The sequence below is a fragment of the Alligator mississippiensis genome, chromosome 14 (assembly GCF_030867095.1).
Source record: "Alligator mississippiensis isolate rAllMis1 chromosome 14, rAllMis1, whole genome shotgun sequence".
In the NCBI taxonomy this organism is placed as follows: Eukaryota; Metazoa; Chordata; order Crocodylia; family Alligatoridae; genus Alligator; species Alligator mississippiensis.
Window position 1 is genome coordinate 35,146,651 of NC_081837.1, and position 27,091 is coordinate 35,173,741.

Sequence of the window (27,091 nt, forward strand, 5' to 3'; positions counted from 1 at the left end):
CACGCTCCTTAAACAAAGGGCTTTGGCTTTTTTCTTTTTTTTTATAAGGATGCATAATGGAGAGCAAAGCCAGTAAAATTTGACATCTGCACTGGGGCACATAATACCATTATACAAACAGGGAGAATCTGATATAAAAATCAGAGGAAGGCCAGGTTTGCTGTTTAGGTACAGGCATGTAGCTGAAAAGATTTTGTTTCAGTTCCTGGTTCTGCAGGAGATTTCCTGGGAGAGATGGCCATAGTCACCTTCTTTGTAAAATGCTCTAAGGTTAGCAGCGGGTGTGTTTACACATTCATTAATGCACGATAGTTACTGCACATTAAGTGTAGTACTTGGATAACCAAGTACTAAATCAATGTTCAGTAAGTCTCACTACGGCACACTAGCACCGGCACATAGGTTTTTTTGGACGTTAACTGCACAGTAGCCTAATATGACTGTGCAGTCATGTATTAGCACAGGTTTTGCCCAGCGTGCTACTGCGCAGTGTTATTAGGCTACTGTGCAGTGAGCATCTTGTGAGGATGCACCCAGTGAGGATGATGGTTGATACTTACTACACAAAAGGGCCAAACTGTTTAAGAAACAGTTAACCCATGGTGCGGAGACTGGAGTTGACATGGGTGCCTAGTGTCTGAACGCTACTTAAGCCCTGGTGTGGGGCCCAGCACTGATCAACCCCTGTATTTTAGCCACAGTTATTCTTAGAAATGATACTAAATCACTCCAGATAATGAAGCACGTGCTGTAAGAAGATCTTGCTGTGGTCTATAATAAACGCGTCTTGCTCATCCTATTGCATTCTGCCGTGATGCTCCCTGAGATTAACAACCGCTTGGCCCGAAGAGCAGAGCTGGTCTCAGACTTTCCACTGCACATCAAATCCTGACATGAGGGGAATTCGTTTTGTTTCTGCAGCAAAGTGAAGGCAGCAACTTGAGCTTTTCATTGAAACTAGCTGTCAAGAAACCACCACATTTGAAAAGCTAAAACCAGATTTAAAATAAAGAAAATCCTTCCGGGTGAATCAGTGCATTCCACGTGGATCAAAGCATTTCACTCAGATCCTGACTTGATTTTCTGTTCTAGTGTTAGTTATAATGCAAACTATAATAAAGGGCAATGCAAATCGGCATTTTGAAATGAAAACTAAAACCTTTCTGTTTTGATGAAGTCAAAATGGAACATCAAAAGGTTTTTCTTGTGCACCACCTCATCAAAAGGCTTTGCTTCGACTTCTTTCCCTAAACAGAAGCACATCAAAATCAGCCAAATTCCCCAATGAGTTCTGGCCAGAGGGGAGGACACTCTCCCACCCCGATTACTCATGAATAAATAGTAAATGCATGCTGCCAAATAGCTGTTTGCAACCAGGGCTCCCTCCTTTCCAAGCCTATGTCAGTAAGAGACGCTCCCTCTGCCTTTTACGAGCTTCCTCCTGGCCCCAAATAATCTTCCTCACTTGACTGATCACTGAGCGAGCTTCAAGAAGAGGGCTGGAGGGCACACTGGACACCGTGTAGCCCAGGGGTGGCCAATCTGCAGCGCATGTGCCACCGGAAACCTCTGTGTACGGCACGCGGCAGAGCAGGGGGGTAGGGAACGTGGCAACTGGGAGCAGAAAGCAGAGCAGCAAGTCAGGCAGGGGAAAGGGATCACAGTGGCACTCCGGGAGGATGCAGGACACACAAAAGGGTTAGCCCCCACTCGCCTATCCCGTGGCTTCATAGTTATAGCCCTGTGTTAGACCGTGGGAAGTGAAGGTTCAAGACCCCTCTGGATAAAGGGGCTTAAAACTTGGCTCCCTGTTCCCTGGCCAAGTGTCTCAACCACAGGGCTAAAAGGTATAAGGGCCTCCCTTCCCTTCCACTTGAGGACATTTTGCACATACGCGAGCGATCCTATTTTACCACCGGTTCTTGAAGCCAAAAATTGCATTTATGCAGCTATTTAAGTGCCACTGAGGTACGTGAAGGTGAGATGAGTTTTGGTGGTAGTCTGAGCCAGAAATTTATCTTTTTTCTCCCTTCTAAACCATTTAACATCTGCTTCCCAGAATCTGATTAACTAATATCCCTTATCTTAAATCCTAGGCTGGAAAAAAAAATAAAGGTCACTTTAGAGGGTACTACTCGGGGTTTGTTTCTAGCACATTATTTTTGCAAATTAATCAATTTTTGTCACAGTTTCCCTCTCCTTCCACCTCAAACCCTGCTGTTGGCAAGAACGACACACAGTTTGCTTCTGCTTCTGCCTGGAGAAGACTACAGACACAAATGATCCCTCATACTTATTGCAATTAAACACTCTCCACCTGAAAACCGGGCATGCTGAGCAGATTAGAAGAGCCGTAACATTTCTTTCCCCCTCCCCAGCCTGCAATGCCCCTATATATCACAGTCACATATGGGACTTACCAGCACAAGGCAGGGCATCCTCAAAGCTTTGTGCATTTCTAAGTAAATAATTTAATACAGAAAGAAATGTGTGGAGGGGAAAAATTAATTTGCACATGCCCGAGAATGAGGTCTCTTTAGGATAAAAGGAAGCAGACTGTATAATTTACCAAGCTCCTTTCTATTTTGTTAAACTTTATAATTGATTGCTTTATAGCTAGGGGACTGGCTTTGCCTGAGAGCAAATGGAAAAAAGGGGTGTTTTTTCAGTTTTCGAGCCTGGCACCTATTTGTCCTAACCCAAGCTGATTCTGTTAGGGAAAGGCTTTTCTTCTGCCACCCATCTTCATAGGATACTTCAGATGCACAAGCGGAAAGCATTTGTTGAGCCTGTGGATAATTGTGCTTTAAAGCCCTTGGATTGTGCGAGCTAGGATGGAAATGAGACAGCTTCTGCGAGCCGCGAAAAAAGGAAGAAACTAAGGTAGGTAAACCCCCCCCCCACACACACACCTCAGTTCTGTATTAGCCATGTTCCCGTTCCTTCAGTGATATGCCACCTTTTATTCCCCCTACTCCATGGCAAACATTTTTCTTGCGATGACCCACTCCGATCCATTCAGCACTGCACCGCATCAAAGGAAAGACATCTTTTTCTGAATGAAACAGGGCACAAGCCTGTTTATAATCCCCAGTAATGCCACTGCATAACCCCGTCCTGAGAGCGGTGAATTCGTGCTCATGACATGACTTCCAGACTGGAACGGGGAGGAGAAGGGGAGACAGCCCTCAGCAGAGAGATTTAAACAAAACACTCTGATATACCACTTAAGAGCAGTATTAAAAAAGGGAAAACCCAGGGTAAGCTTTTCCTATCCTCCCGAGAGCCAGTGTATAACTCAAGGTGCCTACCTCTCTCCTGCAATCACAGGTATGCCGGGCTCCTTTAAACATAGCACACTTACACTTGCACTGAGTCAGGGATCGCCCCAGTGGATCAGGCAAGCGGCACATTTTAGTCCAGTATCCCGTTTCCGACAGCGCCTGCTACCAGATGCTTCAGAGGAAGATGCAAACAAGTCCTGTAGTGGCTGACTGGGAAATAACCTACTCATAGGGGAGAATGTCTCTCTGCTCAGAGCCCATCTGCTAGCAAGGCTTTGGCTCTTGCCCCAGAGCAGGAAGGCTTATATCCCTTATTAATAAATAAATACATTTCTCTATCCGATGTGACTGTGGATGTTCTCCTGACCCATAAACTGCCCACTCCCCCTGCTTTATCTGAATCCCTCCAGCTGAGCTCCTGGGTGGCCTCAGTGCACTCTTAAAATACTTAGCCTGGAAGGTACCTCCAGAAGTCTGGTGGCAGTACTGAGTTTACACTGGCTAATTATGGACTATTCATTTTGCTTGTTTTTGATGATGGAAGGACCCCTTATTTTTTAGGGTTTGAAGCCATTATGCATCCCACTATCCTACCCCTTCTTCCCTTCTCCCTAACCAGTCCCAATCTTTTCATTCTGTCCTCCGATCAACATCTCACCAGGCCTATGACCATTTTTGTATCCCCTTCCACTCCTTCTCGATCCTGTTGAAGATGAGATCAGAATTGATTGTTCACGGTTAAAATATCTGCAGCATCATCTCCTATTTTTTTGGAGCTTGTATCTAAATGTCCTTTCCTTTGACTGCCGCTGTACGTAAAAATGTCCCTACCAATACCCAGCCATTTAGAGTTAATTTAGAGCCCTGCAAGTAAGAAATTTTATTTTTCTTCATTGTCGACCATAAGTGTCCTTTGTTTCCTGCACTGTCCATGTGCCCAGCTAGTCAAATCCTTCTGAATGCTTTACAGACTTTTCTTGTCTTCATTAACTGGAATCATTTGGTGTGTCATCCAGAGGTTTTGCCAACTTACTCCCCATCCCTTTCTTAATATCAGAAAGATCATTAATAAATACATGAAACACTGGAAATTTGGAGTGCTCCACTGGGACTTGGGTTCTGCTCCCATGTGGCCATAGGCAAGGCAGTTTCCTTTTCCCTCCCTCCGTTATACAAAGGGGGTAGTGATGTTTCCACCTGACCTTGAGATCCATACATCAAAAATGCTAAATAAATGTTGGGCATTGCTTCAATGTCACCCTATTTAACTAAAAAAAAAAAAGGCAGGAAAACATGGCAATTTTGAAAAATGATTGAACCTCACTAAATATAAATCTTTTTTGCTGGAGCCAAAAGATTTTTCCCAGATCCATTTACAAATGCATTCCTTACTCACAACTGTTTGAAGCATTTATACCAAAAACGTCAGCCTATAGGGCTAGTCGTGAAATGCTCCCTCCAGTTTTCAATTGTTCATTGGTTGCCCATGTTCCCAGTTATTTCTTCTTCTCAGTAGTTAGAGAGGTGACACATCTTAAAAAAGGGAATAGCTTTATACATATTTACTCTTCTTCATAGATTAAGTTTTAGAGAGAGAACAATCAGGCTCCAACTTGTCGTGCAAATAGAAACCTGTAAGTAGGGATGTTTGCTAATGGAAAATACTAAGAGGCATGAATGCAAGTGCATAGAATAGCTGTTTTGATTTAATGTCAATCTTCACGAAGGCTAGCTTTCCCCCTTGGATCAAGTCTGGCTCTCCAGTGAGTGCAGTAATGTACGTGGACTGATGCTCTTTCTTCCATGACCCATGGGTCTTCGGACACTTTGAGCCAAAGCTGCCCTTGTAGGAAAGATCTAAGAAGTGTACAAGTCTGCAGCAGGTCAGAGCAGACAACCAGCATATTTTTCATTCAGTTTTTACCATGTAGCTGAATAATTTCCATCCCAGCTGCCCGACAGCCACGTGCATCCTCCTCCTCATCCCTGCACACAGTTTCCCAGGTATGCTCGTTTCAGACACTTCCTTCTGAAAATTCATTATAGCTTTTGATGATGACTTTTCTGTTTCAGGGGCGCAGGCAGAAAAAAAAGAAAGTGGAAGGGTACAGAGACAATGCCTGCCCCCAGGAACCTGCAGGCTTTGCTATGCATAGAAAAATGACAATGACATTTGACAGCCTCTCAGCAAACACGCAAAATGCAATGCTTTTGTTGCGACAGTACAAAGAACACAGCCTTGTACTTGTGTCTATTATAACTATTCTATTTCAACAACTTCACTCCACCGGGCAGTGTTCCCATGAGCAGCATATTGTGACTACCACCTTGCTTTCATCGCATGAGAGCAGTGCATTGGTCCCTGGTGTAGCCTCTCTAGCATCCAGAGCCACACCTGGGACTTAGAGATGTCTTCCCATTATACACTGGGATGGGGGGTCCTTGGAGAAGGTGGGACTGGTGGCTTGGGAGCCGCATTCTGGTGGCAGAAAAGAAAATAATGGACTTTGCCATAGGGCTTCTATGGCTTGTATTATGCAGGATATCACACAGGACGTTTCTATATATCACTCTTGGCCTAAGAAGACATATTCGTATTCTGGTTTAGGAAGTGACTATATTGCACAGCAGAAGTTGACCATAGCAACGTTATAAGGACATGTCAGATGGATAGATTGTGAAATTATAGCAAGGCCAAACTATTCAGGTTGTGCCAGGAGAAGTTTGGTACTGTACTGGGGTAACATCAGCTTTAACAGGGCTGTGGTATTAAACCAACAGAGAATTTGGTCCTAAATGTGGTAGGCTTGTGTATGATTTGGCCAGGTTTACAGATGGCTGGTGACTGCACATGCCACAGAGTGAGGCTCGCTTGGATCAGAGAGAAATGACTGCCTCTCCCAGTCATCAAGCCAAAAGCCTCATGCTTTAAAGTGTGAGGATATATATACACACTGATCACCACCACATGCAGCTGCAGTGAGCTCCGGCTGTACTGAGCGGCTCCCCAATGTTACGTCCAGTAACATTAAATTAGGCCTTGTACCAGGTATTGTTTCCAAGACTAGGACAGAGTGGCTAGGGACAGACATTCAGAAAGCTGGAGCCTGAATTGATTCAATCTTTGCAGGTTAGTTTAGCCTGCATAGATTGAACCAATTTGCAAGTGAACAGACATTCACTTTTGATTCCAGAAATTCAGGCACATGCCTGCAGCGGCTCAGGACAGAAGCCGGGGGTGCTAGAACAAGCCCTTGGCTGGAGGGAAACTAAGCTGGGGGTGAGGCCAGGCCCAGGAAGACCTGAATATGACTGGGGAGGGGTTTAAACCCTGACCCTGGCCTGCAGAGACCCCAGCTGGGGTCTGCCTGGAGTGGAAGGGGGAAAGCAGCCCCTGTCAGGGGTCCCCAGCACCTACACCCCTGCTCACTCGCTGGCTGGTGGCAGGAGCAGGGGCAGGCGCAGGGCCAGGCCCAGGCAGCTTGAGAAGAAGCAGCGGTTTAATCCCCCCATTGCAGGAGAGGGAGGGATGGGGGCGCAGGCACCGATAAGCGCTGCTCGTGCACCTGGGGCCATGTACCCAGGGCCACAGCAGCCAGACACCAGTAGCCAGAGGGAAGGGTGGTGGGGGGAGGTGTTTAATCCCCGCATTGCTGCCAGGGTCTCTTTGGGAGGGGCTCTGAAGTGTGAGCTTATTTTTTACTTATATACTGTGTTTCTTATCGTATAATTAGCTTAAGCCATTCCATGCAATGCATAGTAATAAACTTATTTCCACTTACTACAGATGGAACTAAATTGACTAAATTTCCCAGTTTTAGATATTTATTTCATTCTTAGGTGGGGGGCAGTTTTGCTGCCGATTGTTCATCTGTTCCCAAGCCAAATTTCCTTATTTTGGGTGGCCCATCTCTTATTTTGACGTTGGTCATCCAGACAAGGTATCTCCAAGCTTCTTCATTTTCTTCATCACAAATGGATCATGGTCAAAATGACACCCATGTCATCTCTTGTTGCTGAGTTGCAGCTTTGCAGCTCAGTTGAAACCAAAGTTAAATTAGCCAGCCCGAAGACTCATGCTAAGCAAAGTTACAAGAAGAAAAACTCAGGCCCCCAGGCCTCTGGGTCCCAACACCAAGGAGTAACAAAAAGGCTAAGGACCAGATTCCTAAAGGGACTTGGTCATGGTAATGCTGAGCATGACTATACCTAAGTTTTAAGCACCCAGAAAGCTTAGATAGGCACCTACAGTTCTGCTACTGAGCCTTTCCAGGACTTCCACCATCTTGGCCGAGCTGAGCATCTCATGCCTACCTCACTTCTAAGCCTATTGGGATTCACAAACCAGGTATTCCTGTGCCCAAGGCCAAGCCATGTCAGCACATACCTAACATGCCCCAACAGCACAGACACTGGGACCACTTCCATTCAAAACCATTTCTGAAGAAGGAGGTGATGATGCCCAACTAAGAGCAGGGCTATTGCAAATCACTCGTTTGGACTTAGGCACATACATTCTGCATAAGTTGCATTTTATGAACCCAAGACCTCTTCTGAATGTGGTCCCCAAGCAACTGTTTCCACCTTCTTTAATAGTGGACAAATCCCAATATTTGGAGCAACTGCAGTATTTGGGACAATCACTCATGCAAATCTCCTTATTGACTCCAGTGCAAGTAAGTTCTGAATCTCCAATAAGTATAAATACAGAAATCACACACTTTACTGACCTTCCTGGGACTTTGGATGCTCCACCTCTCTCAAAGTCAGGCCAGGTGCCTGATTTTAGAGTGGATTATCTGTCAAACACCCAGATTTGTTGATATTGGACTTAATTTCCAGACTTGTGCATCCACGGTTCTACATGAAGTCAATAGGAACCGGAGTGTTCAGCCCCTCACTCAGCTTAGATCAGGATGTCACAAGCTGGGCATCCCCAAAATTGAAGCCTTTGAAACTAGAAGTCTATCTGAGAAAGTCTGGTCTGCTGTATTGGAATATAAAACCCTCTCTCTTGTTTTTTTTTTGTTTTGTTTTGGGGGGGGGTTTTTGTTAATGAGCCACTTGTCACTGATGGGCATGTCTTCCTGTGGTTGCTTAGCAACTCTGCTAATAGTGCTGTGCACACAATTGAAGCTTGGATGCTCTCAATGGTAAGAGAAGCTAAGCTGAACATAAAACTAGGATCCTTCCCTCCCCACCCCCAGCAAGTGTCTGTTTATTGATAGTTAATAATATCTGGGGAATTTTAAAGGCTGCACAATGCATTAAAAAATAATAGTTCAACAACCTGGATTTATAGTCGGGTTTATGGAATGATTATAGCAGAGAAAGCTGCTTTAAGCAAGGAAGAGGATAGAGGGGCAAAAATTAAGGGAGTGCAGAGATTGCCGTTAGCAAATCACATTTAAAATAGCAGGAGGAATAAACATAAGTGACGCAATGCTTACTCATGCATGAAGAGGTGATAAGAAAAAGCCAGGCTGGCAGTTTAAAGGACAAGTCAGATGGATGGGGATTTTTCTAGTGCCAAAGGGTGTGGAAAGTAAATGCTTCACTTGAATGTTTGCAAAAGAACCCGGTGATCAAAATCCAGTGATTTGGATGCTATTACATTTACTCCTGGAAAAAGTCATTACAAACCTAAAATGGGTTTAATCAGTTATCCCCTCGGCTCAGCGCTTCTGGAAATTAAATCTATTAAGAGTTACAGCAAGCGTTTACAGTATTGCTTGTAGATGAATAAAAATAAATCAATAAAAATTGAGGGTTTGCAAAGGAAGTAGGAAATTTTATTGGTAGGGTGGTATATTAATGACGGTATGATGGTGATAAAGGACAGCAGGTGAAAGTTATAGCGCAATAGTTTCAGAGAACAAAGGACCTGTATGGTTACACTCACGGAAGTGTTACCTGACTTCGTTATTTGTATGACATTATCATCTCGGGGCTCCGACCAAGATCATGGCCCACCATAGCTTGTGCTATACAAACCCAAGTAAAAGACAGTGCATTTTCTGATAATTTTACAGTCTGAATAGGTACCTTTCACCGTATAACCACATATTGATTATACAGTGTTAGAATCCTAACAGGCAACATTAGCTACAACCAGAAACTCTTACCCAAACATTGGAACACAACATTTGTAGAATAAGGAGCAATTTCGCACTGATATACTAAATAATTACATATCGTAGGTCTTTTTGACACATACTTTTTAGTTCAGGTCTGGATCTGAAATGGATCCCTGTAATGACAGATAAAGTAATAAATACTATATAGACACTACAGACAAGGTTCCTTGGGTGAATAGACACTACGTGATATGTGAATGGTATGCATGATGGTATACAAATGTTGCAGTACAGATTGAATATGGACAGCAAACTATGCTCTTCTGTTTCCCACGTGCCAATATATGAACCACAGGGTATTCAATCAAACTGAAATCCAAAGCATTTAAAAAGGGTTTAAATGATTTTTAGCACATTTCATAATTGGCTGATGGAACATGTTGCTGCAAGGTTTCAATGAATACAAGTATTAAAAAGATTCAAATAAGGATGAGAGGGTTAGATGGATACGGGGACATTGCTCATAGTTCAATGAGAGAATTTAAAAACAGGAGGGTCGTACACTCTCCTGCTGCAGGGCTGAAGCTAACCATTCCTGTCCCATAGCAGATGGGCATTTCAGACCCGACTGCAAGAGGCACTTCTCATACGTTGCTCAGACACAGCCGGACCTATGAAAGCCAGTGCTGGGTGAGATAAAGCCGTGGCCTTATTTGCTTTGGTGATTCCCATGAATGCCTGGACTCACATCATAAACGTCATTCAGATCGTGGTGTTTTGGTTCCCTCTGAGAATCCAGGCAAACTAGCAGGATGAAGGCATACGTTCCTGCCTTTAACTCATACCCCTGCAGCATGCAGCTGCCAACAGCTTGGAGGTCTATGGTTCAGAAATCCTGCCAGTGTGCTAACATGATGATGGCCCTTTGTGCCACTGGGAGCAGAGCTGAGATGGCAGGAACAGCAGCACCACATCCTTTATTCAACAGGAAGGAAATCATGAGAAGGCTGATGAGAAGGACCATGAGAAGACTGATTAGAAGAGCCTTTATCAGGCTGACTGGTCTGGTCAAGCACAGGACTGTGAATCCAGACACCTGCAATCTCTCCCTGGCTCTGCCACTGACCCATAGTCATGTCATGTTCTTTCTCTGTGCCTCAGTTTCCCAACGTGTACAATCACAGTACAGTGCATCACTTGTTAAGGGTTTTGACTGCGGTAGATAAAAAGCACAACCCAGCAGCTAAGTGCTGTTCCAAGCTCCATCTCAGCTGGATTGCAGAAACTTCCCTGTGCAAAGAGAGGAGGCCCAATCTGAACTCTTTAGGTTTTTGAAATGCCACCACCCAACATAATGGTGTGACAGACAAAATACAGAATTGGGCTGACCTAAAATAGCAGGCAGAGAATGGTGCCTGGCTGCGTTACTGCCAGCCTTGATTAATCCTTCTCAGTTTGCATACTTTATTCAGGTTTTTTTTATACAAATAAAAAAAAAAATCAGATTAACAAGGAACCCGGTACATACAGTACATGCCATGAGTAAGATGAAATCTTTCTGATACCCAGACATACAGGCCAAATTAATCAACTATGGATTAACCGGGTCAATCTGTAATTTAATAACAAGAGAGATCAGGGATCAAAGTTAAAAAGGGGCTGGAGTCAGGCAGCATTTCCATATACAAAGGGCTGTTAAAATGTGGCACAAGCTGCAAAAGGCAGCAGCGAAAGACAGATGGTGTGAAATCAGTTCCACAGAAAAGCAGGCATGTTTTTCTAAGGATGCAGGAGTGTCTACAACTTTGATGCGTATTTGGGACTAATCCAATATCCACTGAAGTCAGTGAGCCCGTTTCCATTAGCTTCAGAGTTTTGGATTAGGATTTTAGGTTCAGATTCAGGAAGATTTAAGCACATGCTTAATTTTAAGTATGCTTCATTGCCTTCTGGAACAAAGATGTTCTCCTGAATCAGCCCTTCCAGCTGTGATCATTTATTTCCCACCCAGATTAATAAATACTAAGTATCATCATTATTATTTTCCCACAACTGCATAAGACCTCAGGAGGAACACAGTCACTTATCAAGGTTTAATTTAGACCATTGCATTAGTGATCTTAGGATGCATCAACTTTCTTAGCAGAGGGTTAGCAAGCAGGGTTTTTGCCCTAGGTGGCAGCTGCATTAGGGGTGGCATAGCTTCTGAAGGGACTATGACCTTTTAATAGAGCTAAATTCATAATTGTTGCTGTTGCTATTGTGCCTCATATTCATTGCTTGCACTGTTGTATATACAGAACATGGTATGTCATGAAGAACCATACTGAAACCATACTTACCTTTGAGGCACTGAATCACTTTCACCTTTGTGGCCAAGTTGTGGAATCTTCTTAGCTTATTATTATACATTAAATATTTAAAGAGCTTTAGAAATGAATGTATATTTTGATAGACGGACAATTACTTATGAAGTGATTGATTGGTGAGCATCAAAGAACCAGTTACATTTAAGATGGCAATAATGAAAAGCCTGATCCAAAGCCAAAGCGAGTCCTTCCTGACGGTTCCTAATCTGCTTTGACATTTATATATCACAGGCAGATGCAGACAAGAACACCAAGCCAAACACAGCCTTACTTTTTGTGCACTTATGAATCTTACTTCTGGGGCAGAGGCAGATCCCAGTTTTGTTTCCAGCAGTTCTCTCTTGGACACCTGTACCTATGACTTACTGTTCCCCTAGTGAAAGACAGTGGTTGCATCTACATGTGTAATTTATTGTGGAGTAGACTAATTAACTGCAGAGTAAAGTGTCGCCATCTGCACATGCGATGTTATTAGCCTGCAGTAAACTACTTAACACAGCCATTACAGCGGAGTAATTAACTGCAATTAAATGTACATGCAGACGCTGACGACAGGCATAAATTGCATCTGGTCAGTATGCCTGTGCGAAGTGGCTAGTATTCGTTTCAGATTCAGATTCAGCCAATTTGGGGGACAGCGATTCGATTTGGTGATTTGAACCTCTGTCTCAATTTGATTCGGCTGAATCTGATTAGGAGATTTGGCTGCTGCTGAATCTCTGAATCTCTGACTCAGCCAAACCAGGCCCATCCCCTGCCCCTCTCCCAGCCCGGCAATGGCCGCCCTGCCCGCCCCAGCTCTTGGGGGAAAAAAAGCCCCAGCTCAGCAGGTACTGCCAGGTGGGAGGGCGATCCCACTGCCCCCCACTGCCCCATGCTCCCTGCTGCAGCCACCGGGGACTGCCCAAGTCATCAAAGCTCTCTGAATCTTTTCTGAAGATTCAGAGAGCTTTGAATCAATTCAGACCTTTAAACTGGTCCCCTGACTCGGATTCGGAGATTCGGCCACCGAATTGGGCCGGATCTCCTCCAAATCGAATCACCACCCGAAGCTTTGCACAGCCCTACTGGTCAGCCCAGCCAGGAGGGGGCCAGACTCCTACCTGGTGCCTAGCCACACGGCTCTGCACTTTCAGCACCCTCATGCCCCAGCCAGCTGCCTGACGCCACCACCCAGAGCAGTGCAGGAGCAGCCCTGGTGTAAACTGTTCCCCCTGGCTCAAATTGCTACTATAAGTGTAGACAATGCAGTTGGGAGTAGTTTACTCCAGTTCAAACTGCTCCGGAGTTAATTGCTTCAAATTAATTGCATGTGTAGAAGCACACAGTCATATTTTCTTCACTCTATGAGGAGTAAATGATGTTGAGTGGTCTCCATGACATGCTTTTGGGTGCCACCTCTTTAATGGGGGACAGTAGTGGGGCTTTTTGTTGTTTCCTCCTTCTGGAATTACCAAAAAGCATGAGGAACTCGTGCTTCTTCTGACATTGTCTGGGAGGCTTTAGTTATTCTGAGCACACAAAGGAGAACAGGAGCAGTTTCCTTGAAGGGAAATCATGTTGCTGGGCGATTTGCTCAATCTCTGAGTGTAATGAAGTGTTATGGCATTTCAAAGTTGATTTCTAGGGGCTTTCCTTTCCACCACCCCCAGTCAAGCCCCGCTTTTCCTTGCTGCCAGTGGGAACTTCTTCGGGCTGGTAGATTGCCCTGAGCACCATTATGATCACCAGAATGCTTTTATATTTGGAGAAGGAGAGAAAACACAGAGCAATTCCTTGTACCTTTCCCCTGAAAACATGTTCTACCTACATTTATATACAGGGTTGCATTTTCGAAAGACCATTGCATGTCGGGTGCTCAGCTTTAAGACCACTCTGAATGCTGGATGCCTTCCGATCTGAATTTGCCTCTGAGCACTGATTCCCAGTCTCATCTGTGACCTTTGAAAATCCACATGCTGCCCTATTACCTTAAGCAGCAAAAAGGGATACCATTTAGAGTTTGTCTATATACAATTTTAACAACCAAATCTGGACTTTATTCTTGTTAGACACAACTAGTCTGGCATCAATGAAGTGTTAGTCTCCCCCACCCCTCTGACACCCACCCAAACAGACATACACACACACACACACACACATGCTAAGCTGCTCATTTGTCATCCTTAAGATAATTAAATCACAACTGTGAAGTGCCTCCTTGTCAAAACTTCACCTGGAGTATAGTTTCATCTTCCATGTGCCATGCAAATAATTCAGCCTGGCAGAAAGTCAAGTACTTGCAACTGAGTTGCTGTTACCAAAACTGGAGTTTTCAGTCATCCTTTTCGGATATGTAGCACTCTTACTTGGGAACAGCCTGAATTGAGATATTAAGAGGTTTTCTGCTTTGTGCTTTAATGTCACATCTTATCTCACTGAATCTGGACCTGCTAGCAGCTGTATTTTTGAGCAAGTGAACAAAAGCTGATTGAAAATCGATCATCGCAACTTTTTGGAAGGAAATATTTTTAAACTAACCATACACTTTTGCACACATGCACACACACAAATGTGCATTTTGGCAATTGGGGGGCAGGAGTTCATTGAAAAAGAAATAAAACTGAGCACACACTGAAAACCTAGCAATGGTGGCAACTGAAAGTAAAAACAGTATGATTTCTGGTTGTCCTCAAACTGAAAACTTTTGGGGTTTTTGCATTTTCTGTTTTTCACCAGCAGCCTAGATGTGTTGAAGGCGGGAAGGGAATCCCACAACAAAAATAATTTCAGTCACATTTTTCAAGGGGCAAAAACATTTCCTAGAGAACTCTAGCTGGGAGATATCCTCAGCCAAGCTGCTACTGTAAATAGGAAGTTGGCTTGAAAACATTGCTTTCCTGGTGCAATAATAATAATAATTTTGTGTCAACATGGACTAGCTGGGACTAATTTTGGAATAAAACAGTAGCTTTATACCTTCCTCTGCTAGGAATTGCTTTCAGTGCTAACTTGTTAGTATCAGTAGAGCTCACAGTGTGGACATTTGTCCTCTGAGACCACACAACTCATTTCACATAGGACACCAAATCATCCTTTGGGCATAGAGCTAGCAGTAAACGTCTCTTTAACAATACTAATATCTCTCAAACCAGCCAGCACCCTTGAATGAGCTTTAACTGGAACGAGCTTTTCATTACTGCTTAGATGGCTAAAAAAGTTTACTGCACCAGTCTTTGGTGGCCATTCACATACGCCAACATAAATCCTGCTTTGATGCCACTGTGGTTACTGGTTTAGTTTCCACACCTTACAAATAACCTGTGTGCATTCTGCTAGAAACACCGTCCTTACTATTTGTTCTGTATTCGATGTGGAGCCTTCCTAATACAGACTCATGAATAAAGCCAAGAAAGACCGCTTGGATTTCAGAGATGATTTTCTACAACTAGTCAAATGCATCTCTCGGTAAGTCTCCTGACTTCACTAAAGTTACAGAAATCATTGATTTGGCTCATATTCTCCTTAAGATCTGTGGGCCAAATTCTGGTCTATTAACCAATGCAAACATAGAATAGCTACACTGATTTCAGCTGAGAAGGACTCCACTATTAGTAGTGTGGTCATCAGGTGGCAGGCACTTCTATGTCTGCCAAGCTTACCGGTACTTTATCAATGAATGTCATTTAAAAAATGGTTCATCTGTTGTTCCAAGTTTTAAATGATCACACTTCAATACACAACTGTAATTATTCATGAATGCTCCTACCCTCTATGCTTAAGATTACTAACAAGCTAAACACAATAGAGAATAAAATAGAATATAGACACGCTAAAATATATTTTACTTATGGCATCTCTGTCATGAATAAAAGTCAACAAGATGCATTACAAATATTAATGATTATTTTGCGCAACCCCTAATGATTCAAAAACCTGTACACCATCATCAAAATGCAATGATACAGGGTAATTTATGGCTTGGAAAAAGAACAATTCCCTTAAAATTGTTTTCAGAAGATGCATCATTTCCATCTATCCATCTTGCATCTTTCTCAAGAGCATCAAGAATTAGCACATGCATAAAACTGAACATAAAGTGGATCCGGGAGCCATTTTCTGTTTGGTCCAATGGGATCCTTTTAACATGATTGATTTACATTTTGTCCTATTGAAATAGAAGAAAAGGACTGTTTTAATACAATGCGATGTTATACGTTAAGGTCAGTTAAGTTTCTACCCTGCTATTACTATAATTAGCACTCCTTTAAACACAATAAATGAAATAAAAGCCAAATCAGCCACTCACCTCAAGTCTAAGTCAAATGGCCTGTTATTTTTTCCCCTTGTGCAATTGGAGTATCCTGTCACGGAGGTGGCTGGTGTCTGCTTGTTTCTGACACAAAGATAAGGATTAGACAGAGTTTGCTTCGGATAAGACTCAGATTCAGAAATCCTATACCCCTACGAAACCCTATCTCACCTTGTTGTCCTTGGCTATAAAAGAAACACAAGGTAGAAGCACCCTCCTCAAAGCTGCACGCTCAAACAAAATTGATGTTTCTTGTGTGGGTCAGGGTCAGCATTTGAAAACAAACTCAAGTCTTGTAAAGCCAGTATTTCAAGAGCTGCTTCTTTCAGAGAGAGGTGAAAGTAGACCAGATCGCTTGGGTCCTCATCTGATTTTTCTCAAATAATAAGCGGCTTGGGGATGGGACCTCAGGTAGTATAACCTTACAGTGCAGACTGCCTCTGATTTTCCAGCATAGTGCTCTAGCAGCCAGCCCACAGGGCAAGCATCATTCAGTCACCTCTCCAGCCCTCTTTTGGAAGCTGACCTCCTAGTCAGCCAAGTAAAGGAGAGATGTGGGACCAGAAAAGGCCAGTCTGGAGGCTTTGTGGCTCAGCGAGATGCCTGCTGCACTAGATGGGGGACAGCCTTGAGTCCTGGCCTGGGCGCTTGTTCCCAATGGGGTGGAGACTTCCCCATTGCACGGCACTGCTTTCCACTGCATTGCATTTTACCCAATAACTCTTAAATGCAAGGTGCAGTGGCTCAGCTTCAAAAGGACGTAATCCCAGGCTGTGGCACGGTGGTTAGGGCGCCGAGAAGCTGGCCTATTGCAGTTCAGCCTCCTTCTGGGTAAAGGGGTCCTGCCTATGGGTTTCCAGTTTACTAAGCAAGTGCCCTTAGCATTCAGCTGTTGGATCAAAAACACAGTGGACTTATGCTCGCTCAGTCTACATGTGCCCACAGCAAAGGGCTAATGGAATCATAACTTGTGCAACAGTGCCCTAAAGACCACTTTTATGGCTAAAAACAGCATCATTTTTGGTGTACAGAGGGGGGAAGAATTCCATTGGCAACACTAAAATGTTTCATAGATTTGTACCAAATTAGGATTGTTTGGCTGGGGTTTTTCTGGTTCGAAAAATTCAGAACTGTTGGGCCGCAGGCACTTTCACATGGAAACATTTATGTTCTTTTGATGTCCCATTACTTTTTGTTTCTAAGCGTCCTTTAATCTGATTTGAAAGGAGTTGAAAAACCACACACAATCATTTTGTTTTTCAACTTGCTTGGTATTGCCAGCAAACTGAAACAATTAACAGTTCCCACAGCTGGAACTAGCAGCATAGAATAAGGGCAGGAAAGAAATGTGGAGAAGGATCAGTACTGAGCAGCAGTCAGCAATGTTTTCTGGTGGCAGACCACAATGCCCCAGCTTGGGTCCCCGGCAGGCCCGCTCTAGGACCCGGGCACCACTGCCATTGCCACTCTTCTCCCCACCACCGCTTCTCTTTGCCACCTTGCTGTGACATGGCAGAGGAATGCCTCCCACCACCAAACACTGCCAAAGGCCCAGCTTAGCAAGTTGAATCCAGCCCGTGGGCCATAGGTTATTGACCCGTGGCACCAAGTGTTCACCAGTGATGCAGTGCATGAGAATATGAATAAGTCTTCCCAAAGGAAAGGATGGAGGCCTCATCCCCAAAACTAGACTATGCAAAGAACAGGTGAACAAGCCATATACAGACACATTACAGACTAATCTGGGCAGAGTCAGGTAGACAAAGCCTTGGCTGGGATGATCTAGTTGGGGATAATCCTGCTATGAGCAGAGGGTTGGACTAGATATGATCTCCTGAGGTCTCTCCCAACCTTCATTTTCTACAGTATTATGACCCAGCTGCCTTTAAGATTAGTGGCAGTTAGATCAGAGAACAAACTCTGCACCGCATGAAGAGGACAGACCATGATCCTACCGTTATTTCTTCATGAACTGATCCCTGACCCTGTTTAGGGTCCTACAGACTCCTTTGGGGCTCTGTAATTCTGTCTCACGTTGCTCACAGATTGCAAGAATAGGACCTGGCAGCTCTCGGGTGATATACAAACTCCACTGGCACCATCATTAATGGGTCTTCTTCATCTTCAGCCTCTGCAACCAGCGATGATAACAGCTATGTTCTTCACCATAGAGTCTCTGCACTTTTAAGTCCAGGGGTCTTCAGTAACTGGGAGACGTCTCTAAAAAAAGTGGTAACAGCAGTAGAAATAGGTAGGATCTCTTCCAGTGGTGCTACTCCAAGTCAGCTCCTCTTGCTGTTTTGCTTCTGGATGCTACCCGAGTCACACACACCAGCAAGCTCCAGTAGGTCGCTAGCCCTCAATGGTCCACCGCAAGTAGGAAATGAATGGCAATGTTAACAGCAGTCACCAGTTCCCAAGTCAAAGGAAATTTCCAGGTGTCTTTAATAACATTCCCACCCCTGTGTTGTAATTACCCATTCAACTGAATGGTAATAATAGGAACTAGTGTACTAAGTGGCATATCAAGAATCATGTTAGCATATCAGTCTAAACAGGAATACTAGAAAGACTGCGGCTTAGAGAAAGGCTTAAAGTTGTTACAATGATGTCAGGAGATATGGCATAAAAGGCGCACTCATTAATACCTAATGGGTAAATAAATAAAAGATGCCACTAGTCTGTGAATCCTGATTCTTCCTCCCTGTCTCACACCCTGTGTTCCTCCTTCATCTTTATTCCTGTCTAGAACCTTACCCCCAACCCCCTTAGGTACTCTCTCTCTCCATCTCTCATTTTCTCACTGTCTTTGGTACACATATATAATTGTCCGTAATTGCCTGGCCACTAAGGAAGGCTAGTGCTATGGGTGAGACATTACAGGGCGACTCAGGAGACCTGGGTATTTTTCCAGGCCCTGCCATAGCTTCCTTCTATGACCTTAGGCCTGACACATAAACCCTTGGTCTCACTTCCTCACCTATGCAATGGGGATCTTCTTCTTTCGTATGGCGGCAGGTATCGACTTCCAAATCTACAAGCCACTGCCTGGTATTGCTGCTCAATGTGCAGATTTTATCTACCCTGTCTGGGCCTTTGTAAAATGTGCAGCTTTTGATTAAGTGCTGTGCTGGTTGCTGGGCACTACATTCATGCAGGGAGGCTGTCCAAATCATCTGTCCCCTATGTAGATCATAAATACCTTGGAGCATGGGCTGGCTTGCTGAGCAGACAGGAGGAGCCTAGGACTCCAGGGCAGATCGGTAGGACATCTGGAGGGTGCTCTGCACACTACCTAGTACAGTGGGGGCCAAACCTTTTGGCAGGCGTGCTACAGATTAAGCCTGCACCCTCCCCAAATGCCACTCTGATCCCTTTCCCCCGGTTGATCTGCCACTCTGCTTTCTACTCCTGCCTGATCCTGTTGCTGTGCTGTCTGCCCCTCCTTGATCTGCTGCGTGCTGCACATGCAGGCTGCCAGCGCCACTTGATGCATTCATGCTGTAGGTTGCCCCTTCCTCCCCGCTTCCCAGCCTAGCACCTGGCCTGATGGTTGGGATCACTTTGCTGTAAGGTGGGAGATGGTTTAAACTCCCTCTGAGAGAAGCTAGATCCTAAATCTGCTTCTGCTCCCTGGGCAAGTGCCCAGCCACCAGGTTATTGGGCTAAAAGATGAAAGGTCCCTCCCCTTTCTCCTCCTTTTACTGCCAATAGGTGCACGCACACGAGTGGATTCGGTGTCTATCTGTGCTGGAGGAAGATCAAATAGTGCAAAAGTGCCAGACGTCGCCATTATGCAGCTGCAGGAGTGCAATGGGATTTGGCCGATCGCACCCTCCCATTCTGCTCTTTGGGTTTCTCTGTCCTTCCGCCCTTGGAAATGCCAGAAACAGTTAAAATGGGACATGCTATAGCATATGCCGAGAAAGCATGCTGAGAAGAGATGGATGGAAACGAACATATTAGCTGCCTTTTTGAGCATGCACAGCTGAAAGCACCTGCCAGGTAACCCAACCCACCTGGCTTCCCTCCAGAGGGCAGCTCACTTTGGTGCACTAGTTGAACTCCCAGCATGACCCAAACTGGCCCACCTGGGGAGCTTTGAAATGCCTCAGGGAGGAGGAAAATTAACATGGAAACATGAAGACTGAAAGAGGAGACCCAGGCAGGAAACAAAGGCTTCTCAACATGAACTCTCTTCCTCTTCTTTGGATGTGACCTCATCCTGCCTGCCATCTGGCAAATACCTGGCATGTACCGCCTGTTCCTGAGGCCGGGTTAGGGATGGCTGTGGACAGCCAAGTGCTGCTGGACTTGGCAAGTTGAGCCATCTGTCTGGCTGACTTGCTCAGTCAGTTCCCTGGCAAGGAAGCTGGAGCAGTGTTTCGTTGCCGGGAGGAGGAAGGGGCTGGCTCAAGATGGCATAAAGGAAAGAGCAGAAGACTCTTCTATGCTTCTCCTGGCATCAAATCTAATCTTAACCCTTCGCAGTGTTGTCAACCTGAGAATGGAGCTGGGGGAACAATAGATGGTTCTGATTCATGGGCTGTTTTGAAAGGCCAAATCAAAACCAGTTAGGGTTAGACCAAAACCAAGTATTTTTAAGATTATTTTAGGGTAAATCAAACAGTAGAAAATGTACTCATTTGTAGATCAAAAAAACTTTTGTTTTGGTGACAACAAAAGGCTTGGGCAGAGCCATCCCTAGGGTATGGTGAGTCGGGGCGACTGCGCCGGGCCCCACACTTTGGGGGGGCCCACAGAGCTGGGCAGAGCAGCCACGGGTCCTCCTGCGGGGCCTGCCTGGAGCTGGCAGCTCAGCCCCGGGCCATGGAAGAAGCATGGAGACCACCCCACCATCACCACCACCCTTTGCAGGGGAACCACAGCCCCTCGTAGCATTAAGGGGGCCTTGCACAGGCTGATCTGCCCCAGGCCCCATACCCCGCTGGGGTCAGCTCTAGGCTTGGGTTTGTCCATGCTTAAATATTTTATTCAATAAAGTACCACGGGAATTTTGGAATGAAAAAAAAATGTTTTTAAATAAAAAAAGGAAAAAACCTGATCTTTGGGGACTTCCCATGGTATCTCATTCCTAAAGGAACGACTGCCATGGATTCAGGAAACAGTCAGCATTGCTAAGATCTGCATTTGTTGCCTCGAAGAAACGGTGTGAACAGTTTTCCCAGCCAGAGCTGGGAAAGCATGTGAGTATCTGCAGCTCCTATTGGGCCTGATTTCCTCACATCAGAAAACTCCACTGAGACTAACCGAGATCTGCACCAGCATCACTGAGATCAGGCTCTGATGCTGGGCCCTGTTTTGAGCTCATTCCTCTTTGGCCAATGCCGTGGATACAAAGGTCTGTTAACTAACCCTCATAATGTATCTTAGTATAGGATGATCTCCTGGGAGAGTGGGGATGGGCTAGCAGAAAGAGCTTGACACTACCCCCTTGCAGTCCTTGATGTAGGGACAGCAAAAAGGAGGGTAGACTGGCAGAAAGATAGAGGCCTGTTTGAGGATACTGTATTATGGAGATTCAGGGCTGCTGTACAGCTCCATAGGAAACCAGAGCCTCACAATCTAAATTAAAACGGCCCTAATTCTGCCCCACTTTATGCCAGCAATCCCTGTGGCCCCAAACTGCCTGCGTCAGAGCCTGGGGGACACTCAAATACTATAAAGACTTGTTTGCCCCTCGGCCCCCATTACGGTAAATGCTTTTTCAGGAGTTTTGACAGTAAGTACAATTTAGCAGCCAGCACAGAAGCTCCACTGCTCTCCGGAGCAAGAAGTTTGATGAGTGCTGCCCTTACATCTCACTTTCTCTCTCTCTGCCCAAGGACTGGGTCGTGAACATCTTTTCAGAGCCCGGAGGAGCTGGGACCATCAGGATGGGATGTGATCAGCTTTGTGCTGCCCATGGCATTTGGCCATGCAATTGGGAAGGGAGCAGGGAGGTGGGACATTTCTTTCTATATGCAGAACAACAATGGGCAGTGATGTGGGACAGGGGTAGCTGTCGATATGAAAGGAAGCTCAGCAGCTGGCTAGACAAGTGAATAACCAGGCCCCAGACTTGGTGAGCTTTTGCAAGAGCAGGCTAAGACTCAGAAATAAACTGATCCCCAAAACCAGGGGTTAAATCCTTCCCTGGACCCACCCTCTTGGTTTGGAAACAGGGAAAAAAATCCTCCCCTGGGGCAAGGTAGCAAGCTGTGAAAATGAAAATCCAGGGCTGCTTTTGGGTACCACGACTGGGGACTTCTAAAACGATGCAGTATGAATAATAAAAGGGAAAGGAAATATGCATTGATGTTGCTCCTGATGCAACGGGTGCTGATAAGGGGGCAAAAGGCTCTGTCCAGTCATTTCATATCTGGTGTATTTAGTGTAGAGTCTGTCGATCCTGGATAGGCCTCATCAGCCATCTACAGATACAGAGACAGAGCAATCATGGAAGATAATCATCCTCGACTGTGAGGGATTTCCAAAGAGAAAGAAGATAGAGTCTGATGTATTCCCACATGAGCATCAGTAGCAATCACTCTCAGCAAAAGAAAAGCTCTAACGGCGTCTTCACTTGTACTTTCACTCCAAATGTGTTTTCCTGGGACAGGTTTTTCAAGTGGAATGAGAGCTCAGGGCCAGGAATACCATGGCAAGAGTTTCGCAATGCACCAAGATGTCTTCAGCAAACGCATGAAAGCTAAAAGCTCCACAACACGATGCTTTGACTGACGCAATGAAAGAGTGAGACAAGACAGTCCAGTGTTTCTAGGATGGCACGGTGGGGAGGGAATGCAGACTCTCAGTAAAACGGGTCCCCAAAATACTTTATTCTCACAAGAGGCAAGGCGACTCTTTCAAGCTGTTACATTCAGATCTGGTACACATAGGAGCTGATCCACTGGAGCCAGTAGAGATATATCCACTTCACTCGATCTCTTGTTTTTCCTTTTTGGAGAGGTTTCATGAAAACTTTATTAGAACTCATGGATATTTTTCTTTCTGCTAAGTCCTTTTTCTCATAAACTTAGCCCAACAATGCCTCAGAGCAGCTCCTTCCAGCTGACGCTCAGAACACGCCTCATCATTTGGCTTGTTGCAAAGGGATGATTGAAAAGAAGCTGAAGCTACAGGAGTCCTGGCAGAGCCGCATGGTAAGTAACACTCCTTGCAATATTCTGCTCCCAGGCTCTAGTTACTGCTCCATGGCAGGAGCAGCAGAAATAACATGTCATGGTTCAAATCAAGAATCCAGAGCCACCCACCCCACACATGCCCGAGTTGCAACAAAACCCAGCGATCCTGGATTGGCCTCATCAGGCATCTTTGGACCCACAGATAAGGCAACCATGAAAGACAATCATCCTCAGCTGAGAGGGATTGCCGATGAGGGTGTCTAACTTAAGTTACAGGAAGCGGGGAACAATTACTAGAATGGAAATGATCACAGCCAGCAAAAATATGCCTGGTCCTATATACCCAGATCTGTTGGTCAAGGTAAAGAATAAGGAAGGATGGCACAAGCGGCACCGGACTCATCCAAACATTGCTGCTTATGATAGAAGTAATAACGTAGAAGAGTGGTTTTCAAACTTCTTTCATTTGCAGGCCCCTAAAAAAATTTTAATAGAGATGTGAACCCCTTTGGAAATTTCGAATCGAGGTGTGGACCCCTATGAATGGTAAGCGTGGGTACTCATTCACATACTTTCGATTGATCATAGTCATCTTTTGCAGACCTTTTAGATATAGTCTACTGCCCTGCAGGGGTTGGCAGACCACAGATTGAAAACCTCGGACCTAGATATCACAAACATTCATCATTGGGCTAACTCTGGTTCCCCCCCCGTCTGTAGGTGTGTTGTTATGCATGCAGTGGGCACAAGATGACATACATCAATGCTGAGTGTTTGAAAAATCCCACCAAAGGTCCTTCCGCGTCTTTCAATAGATTTCAGTGCTGGGGGCAGTATCTGGCTGCTGAATAACAAAGAGGCAGAGGAACTGTAAAGGGCCCCAAGGGAACAGAACTAGGCATAATGAGCTGCAATGAAGCACAGACAACTTGAAGATGAATTTCAGGCAAGACTTGCAGGCAGTAATATCCACCGACTCATTTAACTAGTCCCCTAGGGAAGGAGCGGGAGCCCCAACACACACAGCATTTTAAATTAGACAGGACAGCCCCTAAGACAGTAGTCTTTATGGTGGGATTGTCTACCGAACCTACGGGAGTTTGGCACTGCTGTCCCAAGTCGGTGTCTGTTAGGGGCCAGTCCCATGTTGACAAAGGGGGATAGCGATCTATCTTAGGCACTTAATATGGCTCCTCTTTTAGGGGATCAGACTGCCTCTCACTATTTAGCGTCTATGCTTATCATACCCCCATGTGATGCAACAGTACACTATACCCGCAGTGCTCAACCTGTGGCCTGCAGGCCAGATCCAGCCCACAAGGTCACGTCATCTGGCCTGTGGGGCTCTCCACAAGTCCAGATATATGGCAATGGGGAAGTGACCACAGCATTAACTGCCTGCTGCCAAATTTCGAGACCCGTGGGGAACCCCCCAGGCCAGAGGACATGGCCCAACTGTGCTGTGCTGGCCCTTCCAGTCCATGGGCTTGGAGGGCCGAGCACCGCGGCACTATACAGACATGGACCCAATGCACAAGGAAAGGTCACACTGGGACCCTGTGGCAGAGGGCTGATTTGAATTTTGTTTCCCACACCCAAGTCCAGCAACGTGACAACTGGGCTGTTCTCCTCCCTCCCTATCCTGTGTGACCTGCTAATCCTTTCCCCTCCTTTAACTTTTATGAAGCTCTGCAGGTGTCACATGAGCAGATTTCAGTTTCTAGATCTATTAAAGAGTCACTGATCGGGGACAGCCTGGTCAGCAGCTCTGCAAGCTGATCCAAGGGTGAGGAGGACTGACATGGGGTGACCCCATTCAGCCCCCCTGCACTGAGGCTGGGATAGATTTCCAGGGTTCATTTAGTTAATTGTTTCTCCCCTCCTGCAATAATTGCTGACCAGCTGTTCCCCAGCTTCCCTTCTTAGCTTGCTCCATTACACAACCACTCGAGTCTTACTGCCGTGTTGTTTAATTCCTTCCGTGCTTTGGCCTCAAACCATTTTTGGTTTGTTTTTCTCCTCCCTCTTCTTGCTGCATCCTGCAGCTACCACAGGCAGCTACAATGGCTCCTCACAGCCATTTTTGCATAAGGCTGAACACAGATTTCAGCGAGTACAGCTTCATAGATTTTAAGGCTGGAAAGGTCTATGGGGATGATCTAGTCTTCCGGCATCACGCAGGCCACAAGGCTTCTCTGAATTAACTCTTGCTTCAGGTGCAATAGTTATGCTTGAACAAAGTCAAACAGTCAGTGATGGGAAAATCTACCATAAGTTTTAGTAATGGCTAATTACTCTCCCAGTTAAGTGTAAACACTTCTAGATTTTGATCAACTTGCCTCTTAACCCACTCTTTGAAAACCTAATGCCTCATCTTCTGCCTCTTAATCAGTCCCATAGCTCTTCTGTGAATTCCCTCCAGTTTTTCCCGGGTTGTTGGCTGCAGCTCCAGTTTTTTAAACAGTCATCTTGAAGCTGTGGATGTGGACTTTCTCAGCAAGACATAACAGGAGTCCCATTACCTTGCACAGCACTGAACTGAGCATCCTGCATGCTTTCTCAAGACACTTTGCAGCTGCTTTTCTAAGTCTCTCATTCTGCAGATATTATGAACAAGGCCATTCTTGCCTGACGAACTGCGGAGTATTTCAAAACATTTAATACTGAAATGGTGCTAGGTGGTGTCAAGACAGAAATGGCTTACATCTTGTGTAGACTTGTAGGCTACGGGCAGGTGTATCTGTTAACTGCTTTAAAAAGAAGCGGGGAACACAAAAACATTAGATTGCTATGAATGAAACAGGGTTAAAGTTGCATTGGCTTTGCTACACTTGAATTGCTAAGGGAGCACGTAGACCTAACAGTTATCTTCCCAAAGAGCAAAACTCTGAGGGATGTGATACATTCCCCATATTTGTCCTTCTTTTACATAAGCCAAACAATTATTTATGCACGTAGCCTTTATAAGAAACATGCTTAATGTGGTCAGCCTCTAAGTCAAACTGAGATTTTCAAAAGCAATTGCTTGGTACCGAGAGTAAGTTTGCAACTGCAGATGACTAACATAGTAGAGAGAGAGCACGCATAGGCCTGCTGTGTTGGGGGGCGAAGTGGAGGAGTCAAACCTGACTGTTTTGCAGCAGAAGAAATCAAGCTGCACGTTATCTTACTACAAAGCCTACAGTGGTTTGATTAGCAAAATAAATTAACACTTACCTATTTAGCAAAAACAACTGCTTTTGAATCCTCTGCAGTCTAGAGCTTGCAAGGTTTATTCTCTCACTCAATATTAAATCACGCTGTATTGCAGCAGCAACAGCTGCTGCTAAATTTGCCAGGCTCTGGAAGTTGCTACGCAGCCTAATCTGATCTAGCTAGAAAATTAACTCATTTGCTTTTTTGGCAATGATAACTGCCCTTGAACTGTCTATCTGCAGGTGAAGGCCCCAGCCCTAGACTTTCCCCATTCACATTACTCAACACATCTACTCAGAGCCTGTATACACCATACGTTCAAACAGAGGGTCAGCCTCAGACATGCCCGAGTATCAATCAGGCCCGTTCCTCCTCTCGGATGACAGGCAGCTGTATCCAGTCCCTCTCCTCTTGCTTTCTGCCTTCCCTTGGCCTTCTCACCTGTTTTCCATGTTACCTCCAAGGTAGCTCTTTGCTCCATTTGATTCCAAAGCCTCTGCCTTCACTACCATCTGACAGAGCTCATTTCCACTATGCCCCAAGTTACTTGCTTCATCTCCAGCGCCCCTTGTCTATCTGTTGGGAAGAAATTTTAAATACTTCTACCTGCTTCTTCCCCATATTTATAGGAGACAGGGCTTTCTCCAAGCCTTGCACAAGCTTACCTTTGCTGAAAACGTCTACGCCTTTACTCCCTGTTACTTTCACACTCAAAGAATCAGAGAAA

The 27,091-nt window shown here is 45.1% G+C and overlaps 1 protein-coding gene across 4 annotated transcripts in view; it reads right to left on the reverse strand.

The window, feature by feature from the left end:
- Nucleotides 1–26,740, reverse strand: part of KCNA10 (potassium voltage-gated channel subfamily A member 10) — a 36,679-nt gene extending 9,939 nt beyond the window's left edge. The window contains exons 1-3 of one of the 4 annotated variants that reach the window (XR_009456579.1): nt 26,386–26,740; nt 16,019–16,105; nt 14,918–15,877 (exon numbers count right to left, since the gene is read on the reverse strand). The gene's annotated coding sequence lies outside the window, so the exon portion shown is untranslated. Of the gene's footprint in view, nt 1–3,311; nt 3,474–14,917; nt 15,878–16,018; nt 16,106–17,976; nt 19,081–26,385 lie in introns of those variants that run through there. The other 3 variants (XM_019492462.2, XM_059717283.1, XM_059717284.1) reach the window with 3 other exon arrangements.
- Between the last annotated feature and the right edge of the window lie 351 nt (nt 26,741–27,091).